We start from the raw sequence: 13,086 nt of genomic DNA, 5'->3' as shown, positions 1-13,086 counted from the left end.
AATGAATTGGACTAAGTTTAATTTCCTGCCTTCCCACTCATTAGCTTTGAGACATTGAGCCTGTTACTTTGCCTCTGAGATTTTTCTTCTTATTAGTAATTTGGAGATAGTAATAATGCTTCCCAAATAATGCCACTGAAAATTTAAATTAGATGATGTTGTTGATGGGCTTACTACTAAACTTTGGGATATCTTGTTAATTACTGTTAGAACCACTGAAACTAATCCTATTTATTTCTAAATATTTTCTGATGTGACCTTACTTTGTGATAAGAATTTGAGGTTTGTCACATTTATTTGTCACATTATTATGATATGGTACATAATTACTACTTAACCATGCAGCCAAGCTAGAACAATAGAAACACAAAAACAAGTCTCTCTGATCAGCAATTAGATATCAGTGCTTAAGCATTTGTCACTCCCTACCATTGTTATGAGCATGAGGGAGGTTACTAGGACATACAGGACATGATCTCTGTCCTTAAATACCATCCCATTTGGCAAGTAAAATAAAACTAGAAAAGAAATTGGAAGACCTGTGTTTTAGCCTCAGCTCTGCCATTAACTAGCTTTGCAGTCTTGAATAAGTCTCTACAGTTCTGTTTTCTTACTGGTAAATTGAACTTGATAATCTGTAAGGTCCCTTCTGGCACTTCTATCCTGAGAACATTTCATACTATGAATTTGCAAATAATTAGGCAATAAATTGCATGCTAGTGAGTGAACATGTAGTAGATGTTCAAAGAGAGGACAGATTAGTATGGGCTTGGTTATTTGGAATATCTTTGGCACTGTTTTCAAAGAACATACTTAGAGTTGCTCGTAAGCAAAAGGAAAGACATTTTCATGACCAAATCAGTTTTTCTATCTCATAAGTAAAAAGCATAATAATTAGATTTAAAAAGCCTTGTATATTTTATTTTTAAAATATGATTAATGTTTTAAATAATCTGAGTAAATGAATCTTTTTTGGATATTCATGACCAGCTGTTAGGTGGCAAATAATGAGTATCAGGAAAGAAAGATATACAAATAAGTAATTATTAATTGTAGTTATTAGTGACTTAATCATAGTAAATAATATCCTTTACATGGCATTTTAGATAATTTTCTTAAAAGTATATAATATCTGTTAAAAAGCTTGAATATTGCCTTATTTCAAATTCATACATGCAGGTTTTTCTAGCCTTTGTGTATTCTTAAGGAGATACACCAAAAATGTCCTATCTTCCAAAAACAGTGACTACTAAGTCTGATGGATGATCTAGTAGTCTTGAAGAAATATGTACTAAATGTACATCAAAAGGAATTCTCCTAAGAAAACTTTCATCAGGTTTTTTCTTTTTGCTGTGCCTCGCATTTATATCATAAAGACTTCCCGGGACTGAGGGAAGAAATTACTTTGCTGCTCATACGCATTTGTTGTTAACCTCACACCTGTATTAAGGAGTATCAGTTCTTTTGTACCTTTCTATAACCACATGAAACACAATCCACTGTTGTTCCTATCCCTACCATTCCTCCTTCCTCTTTCTACATACAGGCAAGTCTTGAAAATCCTTGAGAAATCAGACTGGAAATCAGGGAAAATTAATCAAATCTTAGGACCTTCCTTTGAAAGGTAGGCCCAAGGTAAAGGTTTGGCCATGTGAAGCAGATGAACCCTCGTAGCAGTGCTTGTAACAGTTACGCATTATCTTCTGATATCCTGGAACATATTAAAAAAAAAAATCTTTACAATAAGTACATAGACATGCACTTACCTTAGCACAAGTTTGGGACCTCAACACAGTCAGGAAGGCATGACTTCTTTGGAGGGGAAAAAAGGCAAAATACAGGTTGAAGTAAGGCCAGGGAAAGAGGTAAGACAGAATTGCTAAGAATCTAAACACAAATAAACCCTACTTTGAAGGCAATAATAGGTAAAATTAGGGCTAAAGAAAATAAGTGATAAGAAGAAGAAATCTGATCAGCTTTTAACACTACAGATGAAAATGATAAAGTGTAAAATAGTGTGAGAGAAAATCAATATTAAGAACAAAATGATGACCCATTATATGTTTTCAGAGATTTATTCAGAAAATATTTATATGCTGTCTCTACTAGATTTAATTCACTTCTCTAGGGACACAGCAATGAACAAAGCAAAAATTGTACCTGCTTTCAGAGAGCTGACAGCCTATGGATGGAGGTTATAAGGATGGGAACATAGGAATATAAAATATGTAATAGGATGGTAACCTCTTTGAGTAAAAACAAAGAATTAAGGGAGTAGAGAGTAGGGAAACAAATAGATTTGCCCCCCAAAGAAAACAAAATAAGTGGACTGAAACAATAATGAAAGACATAATAGAACAATATTTTCTTTACTTAAATATGTAGCTTGAAACAGTTTCTTTTTCTGTTTTACTATTGTCAAATTATTGTGTTACAATAATTAAGAAAATTTCTGCCAATATCCAGGCTAAAGAAATAAACTGTTTTTAAATCAGTTAGCGTCATACATCTTTTCAGTTCCATATGTCAGAGGACAATGGAGAAATTCTATATGTGGAATTTTAAAGGAAAGGTGTATTGTGATCTAGTAGTTTTATATACAGCCAAGATGTTTATGTATGGGGAAGATAGAAAGATTTTCATGGACACTTAAGTGTTCAGAAAACATACCATCTGTCTAATCTATTAGGAAAAACATTGGGAAATATTTTTCAATGGAATGAAAAAAATTGAGATATCAAGAGTGATATTTAAAATATCCTTTGTATGAAACAATGTAAAAGACATATACCCTTTTATTCCAAATATTCTTTAAAGAATAGACTATAATGTAAGCATGTCAGTATAATGATGATAATCTACATATAAAACCCCAGACTATAGCAATGAAGAATGAATAATTATGGAGTAGATAAATGAAGGCAAGTAAATACGTACTAAATTTCTTGCATCAAAGTCAAATACTCTAACTGACCATGAGAAAAATTTGTTGATTCATGCTTACCAAGAAAACAACTAAAAAATTAAAAGCAGAATATGTGCCCTGTAAAACACTGTGGAGACAAAAAAAAATTAAAGAAACATCTTATATACCAATGAATATTGCAGTGATATTTATAATGAGAAAGCTATTTGAATTGGAATGGTATCTTTTTTTTTTTTAAAGATTTTATTTATTTATTTGACAGAGAGAAATCACAAGTAGATGGAGAGGCAGGCAGAGAGAGAGAGAGAGGGAAGCAGGCTCCCCGCTGAGCAGAGAGCCCGATGCGGGACTTGATCCCAGGACCCTGAGATCATGACCTGAGCCGAAGGCAGTGGCTTAACTCACTGAGCCACCCAGGCGCCCCTGGAATGGTATCTTGATAGAAATCCAATCGTAGGGGGCAGTATGATAGAAGTAGGCAAGTCAGTAAAAATTAGTTATCAAAAATTTTTTTTCAATGATCATTCCATCTAGGAGCTGATTTTTTGAAAAGACAAGTCAATTATTTACCTAGAGCAAACCAAATGGATAAATGGATAAAACTAAATGATATAAAATATAAATTCAGAATAGTAAGAGTAAGGATATTATGGAATGTATCCATAGATTCAGAAAAAATTATTATAACTTTATAGAACTCTAGTCTCCTATATTTTGAAATCTGAGTATTTTAGGAAAATATAAACAAATTAGAAAATGTGCATGAATTATATCAAGTCAGTGAATTAGAGTGTGGAGAGTTAGGAAGGGGAAAAAAAGATACAAAAATTAAAAAAAAAAGGGGGGGGGAATGAAAAGAAAATTGCCTATAGGGGCTCCTGGGTGGCTCAGTCATTAAGCTCCTGCCTCGGGCTCAGATCATGATCCTGGGATCCTGGAATCAAGCCCCAGTGTCAGGCTCCCTGCTAGGCTGGAAGCCTGCTTCTTCTTCTCCCACTCCTCCTGCTTGTGTTCTCTCTCGTCCTGTATCTCATTCTGTCAAAGAGAGAAATAAAATCTTTTAAAAAATACATAAATAAATAATAAAAAATAAAATTGCCTATAAAAACCGTATTACTTTTAGGACAAAAACACTAAGGTTTAAAGTTTCAAGTCCTTTATGTTACTTATTTATTTCTTAATATGTATTATGAAAATAAGTTCAAAGAAATTATATATTCATAATTACAATCTGTTTAATTAATTTAGTTCAATTAATAATATAATTATCATACTATACTAATACATAATAGCTGTAATTATAATTATATATTCATCATTAAGATCTGAATTCCAGTTTAGATTCTACCACTTGCTACCACCATGTGTTAAATGAGTTAATAATTGTATCAGGCTCCCAGGCTAGGTGTAGGAACACAAAAGTTGCTGTATTAAAGAACCTAGCAGGGTGTTTGGCCTGTGGTAAAAACTCAAATATATGTTCTGCAAGGATTGTTTGAGGTAGAATAAAACCTTTTATTTTATTGCTTTGGAAATTAAAAGTTAATAAAAAAACTGATTTAAACTTTTTGGCTCTTGGGGCACCTGGGTGGCTCAGATGATTAAGCACTGTCTTCAGCTCAGGTCATGATCCCAGGGTCCTGGAATCGAGTTCCGCATTGGGCTCCCTGTTCAGCTGGGAGCCTTCTGCTCCCTCTGCCTCTGCCTTTCTCTCCCTGTCTCTAATGAATTAAAAAAAAAAAAATAAAGTCTTTAAATTTCTTAGCTGGTTAATTAGGTTACTGTTTTGTTTGTTTGTTTGTTTCAAAGAGGGCAGGGAGGGGCAGAGGGAGAGAGGGAGAGAGAATCTTAAGCAGGCTTAGTGCCCAGCTTGAAACCTGACAGGGGCCTCCATCTCACCAGCCCAAGATCGTGACCGGAGCCAAAATCAAGAGTTGAATGCTTAACTGACCGAGGCACCCAGGTGCCCCTAGATTATTGATTTTCTGTTCTCTTAGGAGAAGTAAGTTTATTCTCTAAGTGAGTCTCCTTCCCAGGTCCTGAAAAATCATCCTTACAGAGCTCCCCTATTCAGAGAGCTTCCATGCTCTTCAGAAAACCTGTCTTCTCATCCTTTCTTATACCTGTAGTAGAATAAACACTTCTATTTTGAGTTTACTTATTTCACCCTGCATTTATAGTTTTAGCAGCCCCCTGCCCCCAGGATCTTTGTCCTCATACAGATGCTTTTTTTTTTTTTTAATTCTTATCATCAATTCCCCTTTCTCCACTGCTTGCCAGTTCTCCTCCATCCAAAATTGTGTTATATACTTAAGGGAAATGCTTTAGCTTGACATTGCTGTCCTCCCTAGTTACTGTCTGATCTTTCTTTCACAAGGCAGACTCTTTTGAACAAATCTGCATGTGGAAACTCTGTATCTAATTCTTTATCAAATACTTCTTAACAACTTTTTGGTTTTATGCAGACAAGAGGTAGAATGCTGTTATTAACTGTGAGCAAGCTGTATAATTAATTTATCTTCTATTAAGAGGCAGGAGGTACAATTTCTGGTTTGTGTAAGGTCAGATGTGGATTCATCTTGTCCATTGCTGTAACCCCAGGACTTTATACAGCATCTGAGAAGGTTGTGTAGACATGTCAATTTGTTGTATTTATTGCATATAGAGGGCTCTTGAGAAAGTCTTCTCTTTTCCCCCCATTTTTTTTATATCCACTGATGAGAATTAGAAAGTGTGACAGTGAGTGGTGTAGAGAGAGGTGAAACAATTTGGAAGAACGTCATTGGGTAGAAAGACTAGAGAGCATTAGTTAATAAGTATTTATTATTTATTTTTTTGCAAAGTAGTATGAAGAATACAAAAGGAATATATAAAAACTATTTACCTTTTACTTATTTTTATATTTGACTTTGTAAGCTTTTTTCTTTTTTAAAGATTTTATTTATTTATTTGACAGAGAGAGATCACAAGCAGGCAGAGAGACTGGCAGAGAGAGAGGAGGAAGCAGGCTCCCTGCTGAGCAGAGAGCCCAATGCAGGTCTCAGTCCCAGGACTCTGAGATCATGACCTGAGCCAAAGGTAGCGGCTTAACCCACTGAGCCCCCCAGGCGCCCCAGCTTTTTTCTTATTAATAAATAGAAATAAATTGAGGATAAGAAAGGATTATGTGGCAGTTAATACTGCAAAATATTGGAAAGCATTTTGTGAGATAAAATGAAAGTATACTGTTTAAAATGGTGAGACTATGTCATCAAGCACATAAGCTATCATTTTCCTTCTCTTATTCAATACACATGAGCATTCTTGGTATTTAGAAAATATTAGAGGTAATGTACTGCTTATTTATCGTTTTGGGAAGGGAAATTGGAGGCATTGTTAATCTCCAAATGTAGTACCTATAACTAGTTTTAATGGAGACTAACACCATTTATCTGTTTTCGTCAGATATAAGGGAATATGATGTCACATAAAGTATTTCTTTTCAAAACTATACTATAATTTGGGCCTCTGTCAGAAAGCTCTCAGACAAATATAATATCTGTCTTCGTTACTCAAAACAGTATTTTCTTCTATAAGGTGTTAGCCACTACAGTTACCTTCAAATTCCAGTCAGTGTCTTTTTGTTGACATATACAATATTAATTATGCAAATGCATATAATTTTATATTCCAACATGGAAAATGTTCATACTTATAGAAAAAAATACATGCAAAAGTTTTATTTTTTTAAGACTGGGTTTTGTTACTGAATTATTTTACTAATTTACTTGTTTATATAACTCGAATCATAACATTTTATCTTTTCCTAATAGCTAAAGTCAATATACATACTCATATATTTTAGTCCTATAAAACAAATGTGTTTTTTCAGTAACTAATAGACTTTTATTAATCAACTGTTGGGAATGTAGAGTCATACTGATAATAATGTTCATGTAAAAATAACTAGGGCGTATGATCTCTGAACTCGGGCAGCTTGCCGTTTAGTTATAGAAGTACAGCATGATGTGTTCATGAGCAGTGACCCTCTGCATGTGCATTTCCTCCTGCCAAAATACTCTGCCCCGCGTTGGTGGTATAGTGGTGAGCATAGCTGCCTTCCAAAATGCCCTGCCCCCACCAGATCTTCTGGTGCCTGGCTTTTTAATATCATTCAGGCTTCGTTCAAATGTTGAACTCCTGAGGGAAGTCCCAGTTATGTAATCTAAATGATACCTGCTCCTATTAATCAATCCCTGTTTTTTTTGTTTGTTTATTTTAAAGCAGTTATCAGAAGCTAAAATCATAGTGATCATTAACTTGTTTACTGATATATTATGTCCTTCCCAGCCTCTACTTCCACCCCAAATGGAAGCTCCAAAGTTCTTCCTAATGTCTCCTATTTTCTGTTTTATTTCCCTAGACACTGTGGAGAAAAATCAGGCTTGCACATCTTTTAAGCACTGTCCTATTTGGAATATGCAGTTAATCTGTTGCAGAAATTTGAGAATACATGAATTTATATTTTTATGGCTAAGAAACATTTCTGAACTAAGTGCACATTTGACTTCAAAATATTTTCCACAGAATATTTTGAGAGTTAATTTTGAGATCTTATTCCATACTTTGAAAAATGTTTTTAAGAAACATTAAAAAAAAACAATTTTTTTCTAATCTAAAAAAATGGAATGATTTAGCATTCATAATTGTCCCATAATTGTTTAAAACTAACACATCAATACTTAATGGCAAATGTTTTACATATGGTATGTTGAGTGTTCTTTTATAACTCAGATATATTATGGAGATTATTCAATGCATGAAGAATGTTCAGAAAGTTGAGTTTTTTTAAGGTAAAGAAACCTATTACAACTTAGTTGAAAATTGCCGTTCCATTGCTTTAGAAAAATGTGTATAATTTTATGGAGCTCTTGTATTCTTTGAGCATGAAAATTGTTATATCAGAGAAAACTTCATTCCTTCCAAAAAAAATTTTCTGTTCCTGCAGAATTGTACTAGTAAATGGAAATCATGGCAAGACCAGTAATTTCTAGATCATTTGTAAGAATCTGGGACATTCTTTCAATAGAGAGATGAACAGCTATAGAAAGCCCTCTCTAAGGTATACCTTAGTAAATTTTTTTTTGTAATTTCATATGAAAACTGAATAGAGTTTTCATTTTTAAAAAGTATTGCTTTCTATTTTTTATTTGGAAGGATTCTGTGATATGTTAGGGTTAATATAAGTATAATTTTATTTTGTATCTCTTTTATTGCTATAATATGACAAATATTGATTGTATCTTAAAGTTACATTCACAAAATTTATTTGGCTATATTTGAATGAGCTCTCATTTAACTTTCTCTTAAGTGGTAGACTGATAGGGAGTTTTCTCATGAGGAAAGATACATTTTGTAAAAGTATTTTTATTTTTTTTTATTTTTATTTTTAAAAAGATTTATTTATTTATTTGAGAGAGATAGCAAGCACAGGGGCGTGGGCAGAGAGAGAAGGAGAGAGAGAATCCCAAGCAGTTACTGTGCTGAGTGAGGAGCCTGACACAGGGCCAGCTTTCAGGACCCTGAGATCACAACCTGAGCCGAAATCAAGAGTAGGACACCTACCCAATTATGCCATCCAGGCATCCCAAAAAGATGCATTTTAAAATAAATATTTGTGATATTGATGGTCATAAAAAGTAGTTTTATTACAGCAAAAAATATTGGGCATTATTCCTCTTGTAGTAGGAGTTTAGCTTATAATTGAATTATTCCAATTTTTATATGACAATAACTGCTCAACTATCTGAACTACAAAGAAAGTGACTAATTTTAAGGTCACGAAGGTCACTTAAGTTCACTAAGTTTTTAATGTGAAAGGATACTTGAAATTTTTATATTATCATCACAGATCTTAATGTCTTTTAAAATGCGAATAAAAAGGATGAATGAATTTCTTTTACTGTCAGTCTCCATTTGTGTGAAATTCTTGCCTATAGAAAGATGTTTGGCAATGCTTACACAAAAAGAACATTTAGAATCAGTTAATATTGAGATAAATGCTGATAAGAGCACATTCAAGACAAAAGTACATGTTTTCTGATTCCCAGGCTCATAGCTTCATTATATAATTTTTTATTATTATTATGTTGAATACACATGTAGGTATATAGCAGATTTTAGAAAGCCATAGATTATATGTCTCTTTGCATTAAAAATCTAGATTTCTTTTTTTTTTTAACACAAAAGGCTGTTTGCTCAAGAAGTTCCATTGTTAGAGATTATGTACATATTTGAGAGAGTACTTTTCGCATTCCCGAAATTTACAAGGAACTGATCACTCGTTCTCTGGGTTGTCTCCTTTTTGAATCAAGCCATTATGAACTTATTAATGGAACATTTAAGTAAAAATCAGAGAGTTTTCTGTTGTAAATAGTGGGTTTTCTCTTAACTGTCAAATCTCATCCTCTCCTTGGTGCATTGGCAGGAAAAGCAAAGACCCAATGAGAAAGAATCTAAAATGATCATCTGGTTCTGGCCCTACTTAAAGAGAAGACTATTGATATTAATTCTAGAATTGTTGAAGATTTGGCTGTCATTTAGTTTGCCATTGACATTTGTAGAGATTTGTTGTTGTATCAGCTATTACTGCATGAAAAGCCAGTGGCTAAACACTGGTTAAAACAATAGCATTTATTCTTTTTCATGAACATACCTACGCATCCTCTTAGGGCTAAGTTGTGCAGTCAAGATGATCTTGACTAAACTCTTTTTACATGCTTAAGGTTGGCTGCCTTAAGGGTGGCCTGGGACTTTTACCACTGGCTCTCCTCCCTGTGGTTACTCTTATACTAGCTCCATTGGGCTAGTTAGGAGTTGTTCAAATAGGAGTGGCAGGTTTCTAAGAGAGGGAGCATAATTATGCATGCAAGGTCTCTTGAGGCCTAGGTTCACAACTGGCACATCTTTTGCCACATTCTCTTGGCCACATCAGTTCACAACATCAACTTAAAAGAGTAGGGAAATAGACTCTACTTTTTTTTTTTCCTTAATTTTAAAATTAAATTAAATTTTTTAATTAGAGGACTTCAAAGTCATATTGTAAAAGGTGTAGACACAGGGAGGGGTAAAGATGGGCCCATTTTTGTCACCAGTCTATTAGAGCTCACTTATGGCCTCAGTAACATATATCTCTCAAAAGCAAAATTATGGTAACTCCTATCCCAGTGCTGCCAGAGGTTTCATCCCATGCTAGCATTAGGTTTATTCCAGGATTTCAGAAATGAATAAAATTCTTATGTGACTCCTCAGATGAAGCTCCAAAAGGTAGAAAATGAGAGGCTCCAAGCAGTTTATAGGAATTCTAAAATTATGCTGGAAAAGTATTACCAAGTCCATCAATTCCAAAAATAGGGAATGTTCTTTGATTAGCTTTTGGTTCTTCTCCCTGGAGTAACTTTCTAATCCATTGCTTCCCATGGCCCCTTCTGGTTTCTGTGATGCCTTTGCTAGTCAGTTGCTCTTCTTGACTACTTCTGAAGAAATGGTCCATTATGGCATATATGTAGTTTTCTTAAACTTATTCCTGCCCATAAAAAGTCATTCTGCCCACAGAATGTTTTTCAATCTGAACAATTTAAGCCACTTTTATTATAAGTTGGTGGCTTTTACCTATGTAACTTACTATAAAATGTTGTGGGCTTTCTCTGTCTGGTTATAGTCTAATCTGCTGTGAAAGCTAAATCCCAATCGTTTTTGAGAAATGCTTCTCTTTCTGCACTTAACTTGTTGCTGTTTTGTATTTGACATCCTTGAGACCACACCTTAAAGATTTCCAGATCTTCCCATCCTTCTTTTTTCTGCTCCCACTGGACACCACTTCATTCTTTTAGAACTCTTAGCAAAGGGTCTTATAGCTGTAGCCTTGATCTGAGTCCCTGGACATCATTTTGCTTTGAAAATCTTTCGCCAGCCGGGCAAACTAGTGACAAGAAGCAATTTCATTTTCCAATTTTACCAATTTTATTTTCCTTGCCTTCTCTATTTACCCTCTAAACTTGCCAAATAGATAATGCTTTTCTTGACTCTTTATCAACATACCTGATCATATGCAGTAAAATCAACTGACATTCTGAATATATCACCCCAAAAATCATCTTACCAAAGTCCATAGATTCATTAGGTTATCATTTTGTTTTAAATTTACCATAAGAAACAGTTTTACATTTGCTGCTATATAACACAGGTCACCATTTTTTCCAGGACTACTAATGATTTTTGCATACTAATCCCATGACTTTTCCCAGACTTTACTAATAATTTACTTGCTATTTTTCTAGCTTTTGCACCAATTACCAACTTCTGCCCAACACCTTATTATAGAGCCAGTGACACATAATTTTAGATATCTGTTATGATAGCACTATATTTGTAGGCACAGTTTTTCTATCAAATAGCTGCCATCACATACCAAATCCCTTTTAGCTCATTGGTTTAGAATAATATATTGATTAATCACATCCATTTTTCTCACCAGGTGTCAGTACCTCCCTAAGAATAAGGTTGACTATTCCACAGCCCACATGAGAGGTATGAGCTGTTGAGTAGAGATAGAATTTGGAATTTTTTAGGTAAATACATGATATTGACTGCTAGAGCTGTTTTTCCTACACAGTTGGTTGTGTGCCCTCTAAGCTTGCACCTTGCATCACTTAGATATTCTGCCTTAGTGTAATGGGCCGTGATTATAGTGGCCTAATGGCCTATCTGTAGCCAAAGCCCATAGAAATGTATTAAGCACAAATTTCTGAAAACACTTTGCTGACATATGTTAAATACTCAAGCAGTGAAATATAAAGTGAAAAAGCATTTTCTTCTTGCAAACTCTATAAAGATCACCCATACCAAGTTTAATGACAGATACAGTACTTGAAACCAAAAGCAGAGAATCTCATCAGAGTGAAAATTAAATATTAGAGAACATTTAAATTTGTGAATGGTAGGAAACAAAGCATTTAAACTGTTAAACTTTAGAAAGGATGATTCTTTTTTTTTTTTTTTTAAAGATTTATTTATTTTAGAGAGAGAGCGAGAGTATGTGTGCGTGCAGGGGTGGGGAGGAACAGAGGGAGTAAGAGAGTTCCAAGCAGACTCCCCACTGAGCAGGGGCCTGACACAGGCTCCATCTCATGACCTGGAGATGATGACCTGAGCTGAAGTCAGAAGTCTGATGTTTAATTGAATGAGCCACTCAGGTGCCCCAAGGATGATTCTTTTTAATGTTTCTGGACAGGGGAATATCATTATAAAATGAATATGCAAGGAAGATTGGCTTCGTTGGTAAGCTAAGCTGAAGAAGCAGACACAAATGTGTTACACACAAATTAGGCAAAGTATGTGTAAGCATAACATCTCATTGATTTTTCGTTCATTCATCCATCCAATCATTCATTCGTTCAATCAGCATTTGTTGAGTGTGTAAACTGTTGGGCCCTGTACAAAGAATGTGACTATAATGAATTAGAATTTATATTGCTTTCAAAAATTTTTCAGTCTGTAAGAATAGAGGACACTGTATAATAAACTTATAAAATAAATCTTACACATAAAAGATAAGATATTCATAAGCCAGCATTGTAAGTCAAAATAAAATAAGTAGTAATTCTTACGAAAAATAGTCTCTCTCTTTTCTTTTTCTCTTTCTTCCTTTTTTCCTTTCTCTCTCTCTCTCTCTCTTCCTCTATTTGAGAATTGTTAACAAACAATGTTATATCAGTTTCAGGCATACAACTTACTGATTTAAAAGTTTAAAATACTGTTCCATGTTCACCACAAGTATAACTACCATCTGTCCCTTTACATCACTGTTATAGTATCGTTGACTGTATTCCTTATGCTTTGCTTTTCATTCCCATGGGTTGCTCATTCCATGACTAGAGACTTGTATCTCCCCTGCCCTTCACCCATTTTGCCCACACCCCGCTTCTCTCCCCTTTGGTAACCATCAGTTTGTTCTCCATATGTATAATTCTGGTTCTGCTTTTTATTTGTTTATTCATTTTTTATCATTCCACTTAAGAGTTAAAATCCTATGATATTTGTCTGTCTTTGTCTTATTTCACTTGGCATAATATCGTCTGGGTCTACCCATGTTGTCTCAAATGGCATGAGCTTATCCTTTT

The 13,086-nt window shown here is 34.3% G+C and overlaps 1 protein-coding gene across 6 annotated transcripts in view; it reads left to right on the top strand.

Moving 5' to 3' along the window:
- The window catches only part of DPYD (dihydropyrimidine dehydrogenase), an 831,034-nt gene that overhangs the window by 146,087 nt on the left and 671,861 nt on the right, over positions 1 to 13,086 (top strand). The gene's annotated exons all lie outside the window — the stretch shown is intronic.

Source organism: Mustela nivalis (genome assembly GCF_964662115.1).
Source record: "Mustela nivalis genome assembly, chromosome: 10".
In the NCBI taxonomy this organism is placed as follows: domain Eukaryota; kingdom Metazoa; phylum Chordata; class Mammalia; order Carnivora; family Mustelidae; genus Mustela; species Mustela nivalis.
The sequence above is the reverse complement of the archived record's forward strand: the minus strand, read 5'-3'. Positions and strand labels throughout refer to the sequence as shown.